Here is a 4930-nt window from a genome sequence, read left to right as displayed (position 1 = left end):
ACAGACAAAAAGATTGCCACTGCAGAAGAGTCATTCCAATTTGCTGGAAGACACATCATGCCATTGTCAAGACAAGACGCAAGAGATGAAACGATTGTCAAAACTGGAAGAAAGAGGCGGTCAGGCTTTGTGGAATGTGGTCCTGTGAGCCTCGTGGGAAATGATGCTTGTCATGCGCTGGCCTGTGTGTTCACGAAACACACGCATTGATTGTGACAGTCTGCTCCCTGTCTTGCTACCACTGCCATCCTCATGTATAAATACATCCATCAAAAATATAGTATTTCCTATAAAAGTTATATACAGTATATATGCATTAAAAAGCACTCTACCTCTCTCTCTACACCCCCCCAATGTTTTGCCTTCCTCAAAGAGGAAAAGCATCTGGGGGTAAAGGGCAAAAAGGAGAAACAAGCTAGGAGGAAGATACATTCGGCAAACCATCACTGTGATCAATTCCCACCTGGAAACCAATGTCCCCACTGTGGAAGGACGTGTGGATCCAGAATTGGCCTCCACAGTCACTTACGGACTCACTGTTAAGACCATGTTCATGGAAGACTATCTTACTCGGCTACAAGTGGTTGCCAAAGAAGAAGAACTTTCTGCTCGTTATCATTACAAGGAATTACGAGGTGAAGGAAGAAGGCAAATAACTCTTCATTAGCCTGCGTTCACCCTCTCCTCCTGCCAGGCTTCAGGGAAGCGGCTTCCTCCCTCCCTTTGGCTATGGATAAGCAGAACAAAGCAAAAATAGTCTCTTACCATTTAAAGAGATTTTAATGATCACAGCGAAAGAACAAAGAGTCCATTCTTGGAGTAAAGGTGCTCCCAATTAAGGTTTACGCCCACTTCCCTTGAGTCACCCTCGTCACTTCCTCGTCTTGCAACCTGATTTTGAAACCACTGTGCTTATCTAATCTCCTTGACCTTGGGCTGAGTGCCTGGACACTTTCCAGTGAACTGGAGTCTGTTAACTCTCTCCCGGTTCTTCTCCTAGCTGTTCACCACCTTGCTCTTTCCAACTTTTGTCTTCTGGACTATGTCCCTCTGTGAACCACTGTTCCAAATCTATACTGTCCCACTGCTCCTGGGAAGATTCAGGATCTTGAGCAGGGGGAGGGAGAGGGAGAGGCTACCACCATTCCTCATCTGTGCAGCCCTTCTCAACACAGTTCCTGACACACACCCCTAATGAATCTAAGATTGAAGGGAGGATTTAGATCCCATAAATATTCCTCTGAGTCTAGATCCACCCTCAACCAACTCTTACGGTAACTACAAAAGAATGCAGGTACATCTCTGAATAACCATTGTAGGGAAGAAAACTCGTCTTGGAGTCAATATGACCAATTGTACAGACTCTTCCCACCTATTTTATTTTTTAGGTGAAAGGATTGTATAAGCATCTTTGCATATCACTGTGCCATATATTATATTGTAGCTGCTGTTGAAGCAAATGAGGAATTGTGCTTCTCTCACTGTGCTTATTGAGAAGCTATTTAGGTAAGGGCATGAATGAGCTCTAAAAAATAAAAACATCAATCAAGCCTTTCCTCTCTATGTGTGGATACATTTGTTTCTTACCTTTAAATTACATCTGTCTTGTAATGGAGATCTGAGTGGTTTTTAGCCTCTTGGCAATTCTGTGTGGCAAGTTTAGCTGCAGAGAGAGAGACTTTCACCTACTGAGCTTCATAATTTCATAGCTGAACAGGGATTTGAATTCTTGAGGTTTTCAGATCAAAATCCAAGATTTTGGCTGCTCTACCAAACCAGTGTTCTGTGGACATGTGAACTCATGGTTCACTGAAGATATCTGTTGCATTCATCATCAGGAATGAATGGAAATGAGAGGGGGGGCATCAACTAGATAGATAGATGAATGGATAGATGGATGGATGATAGAGGTATAGACAGTTCCTTCTGACCCCAATTTGCTTTGTCATTTACTTGGTTTGGAGCACGGCACAAAATGCGGGGTTTGCAGCGCATAACGGCACAAACTAGTGCAAAACTTTGACATCAGTTGGGGGGAAGGTTGTGATCCAGTATTTCAGGGTCACATGTTAATGAAGCTCCCTTAGACAACTCTCCATCCAAGGGAATGTGCCTTCTGTCAGTGGACTTCTTTAAAGATTTGCACCCTTTGAGCCCTCTATTAGTAAAGTGGTTTCAAGATACACTGAACATATGCTTTGATCTTTACAGTAAAAGTCTGTGGTTGGCTTTCATGGCTTCAGTGGTGTTGGCTATATTGCATCCCAAAAGCTTTAGCCAAGGTTGCACAAAGAGTCCATAGAAGGGCCAGGGAGTTGAAAAAAACCAAACATGCATGGAACAATCATTCATCCTCTTCCTAAGCATGCAGTGGTGACTGGTGTCCATTGGTGGAGGCAAAGCCATGCCTATGACTGGAGGAGATGGGCAGGTGGAGGCTGTCTGAGGGAAGACTGAATCTGGCAAGGTAGTGCTCCATTAGCCTTAATGGATCAGCCTCCACTGCATGCCTGCAGCTCCATGCATGTGAAGGGGAACCCATGTGCTCCTTCCACACCTCTGCATTGGGAGCCTGGACAGGAATGGGCCACAGAAAGGCTCACATTATGAGCAGCGGCTGGTGTACTGAGTTGCTCCCAGTATAGCTATTATTCATGGCTGAAGACTGGGGCATGAGGAAAGGACAAACATCTGCCTCCCTAATGATGCCTTTTCATTTTCATGGTAATTCAACTGCAAGGGCGCTAAAGATCGCTGGTCTTTTTATCCATGCAAGGTACCGTGACTTTTATGCATCCACAAGATGCTGTGTTTGACCTGCAGGATTTACATTCGTAGCCAAACGTTAACAATTATTCCAAGCTAGGAGAAGGGAGGGGGGACGACACACATGAACTTGCATCGCAAGTAACAGCCAGATGGAGACGGGAGTTTTTTCAGCACAAAAATGTATGCAAATCAGACATTTTAATATTTAGGACTAGATAAAAGATGTGAGAAAAAATCATTAAAGACAGGATGATCAAGCACCAAGATTAGGAGTGAATGTAAGTAAATGAGTATGTTTTGCCTTCCCTGCCTGGTCTTATTAATTGAAGGAGTTCGCTAAATAGTGGGTAAGTGATAAAAGCACCGCTTGATGATTTTATTTAGAATTGGGAAAGAACTTTAATCGAGACCTTTGGAAAAGCTTGATTTAAAAAAAGGTTTGTGACAATAGGGGGAGTGGTTAAGTTCCATTGTGGTTTTTAATATGGTGAGAAAATTAGGGAGCAGAGAGATAGGAGCGAATGGGCAGTTTCGATATAAAGAGGCATTAACAATGAGGTGCCCCTCGATAGCAGGTGTCGATCAACATATTGAACAGAGGCTTCCAAAATGAAGAGAATTGCTTGGTGACAATGTATGGATAGTAGCGATTGCCTGGGATTCATTATGCCTCTCGAGGATGGATATGGAGAGCATCAGAAGGACCTAACGCACACAAAAAGCCCGATTACGGCTCAACACAATGGCAGATGAAATTCAATTTAGATAAGTGCATGGTAAATTGGCAGAGCACAATGAAAGGAACAATTTGAACTACTTGAACATGCTGATGGGTTCTGAATTAAAAGTAACATTTTCTTGAGGGGGGGGGAATCTGACACCATTGGACAATCCAGTGTGGAAAGGTGGGGTGGGGGAAAACGATCTGGATAAAAAGTTGGGAGAGAACAATCTTACAAGTAGATAAGAGAACAGTTCTAAAAACATTGTAATGCTATTAGATAACTGGGAGGCTTGAATAGACCTTTTCAGGTGTGGACGACCTCATCTAATTGTAGACCTCATCAAGCACAAAAATGGGAAATGGAGAGATGAGGGCAATGGATATTATTAGCACAAGAGAGAATCCATAAAAGGAGTAAGGACTCCTTAAATGGGAAAGGAGAGAAGAATATAACAGAAGTGCAGTCATTTAAATTAAGGATTGTTCTGCAAATTGTTCAGATGCTCTTAGTCTTCATGGGGAAGATCGTGAAGAGCACCAAAGAACTTAAGGAGCACTGTTGAGAGTGCTCCTAAATTCTCTCGTAATTTTGAAAACTCCCCTTCTCTTTATCGGTGCTAAAGAACAAGTGACATACAAAGGCTATGGAAGGCGGCTTCTTGTGGGATCCTTTGTACTTAAGTATAGATACCTGTGAGACCTGGAACTATGCCGGTGACAAAGAATAGTTGCTGGTGGCAGATCCTCCACTCTGACCTTGGCAATGGCCCCTGAGCTTTTACTGCAGCCAGATCACCATGAGATCAAATCCCATGCAAAATTTCCAGTTGCATATGGAGCCCATTTCAAAACTGTCCTGAAGGAGCATTGTTTTTGCACCTAATGGTCATGTTTTCTCTTTCTCTGAGCTTACTACTTGTGAGTTGGCAACAGCATTCTGTGCGTAAATAAGGACCCCTATACAAATGGGAAATGACGCCCTGCAAGAGAAGGCAGCTCCATGATACAGTACAGATAATCTGAAGGCGTAAATGTTATTATAGTCAGGGCTTTTTTTCTCATCCAGAACTCAATTCCAGCACCTCTCAGGTGGGTGCCATTGCCGTTATAAGAGAACAAAGAAGGCGTTCATGGTGAGTTCCGGCACCTCTTTTTCGAGAAAAATAGCACTGATTATAGTCATTATTATTCAACTCCTCCCTGTCTTTCCACACTGCTATCCTGTGGGGGTGATTATCACTTTAGCACATATTCTCACAGGGGCCACTTCTGTACTCCCCTGGAGCTCTCCTAGGTCCTGCAGATTCTGCTTCTGGCTCACTGCTAGGGATACTCGATACTCAACCTGATCCATACCTCCCACGTCTTGTTTTTCATTAGCAAGTCTCTATCCATTTAATAGCTGCACGACAGGCAAAAATTCAAGAGGAGGAGCAT

Source organism: Podarcis filfolensis (assembly GCF_964270895.1).
Source record: "Podarcis filfolensis genome assembly, chromosome: 17".
Lineage (NCBI taxonomy): Eukaryota > Metazoa > Chordata > Lepidosauria > Squamata > Lacertidae > Podarcis > Podarcis filfolensis.
Note: the sequence above shows the minus strand (reverse complement) of the source record.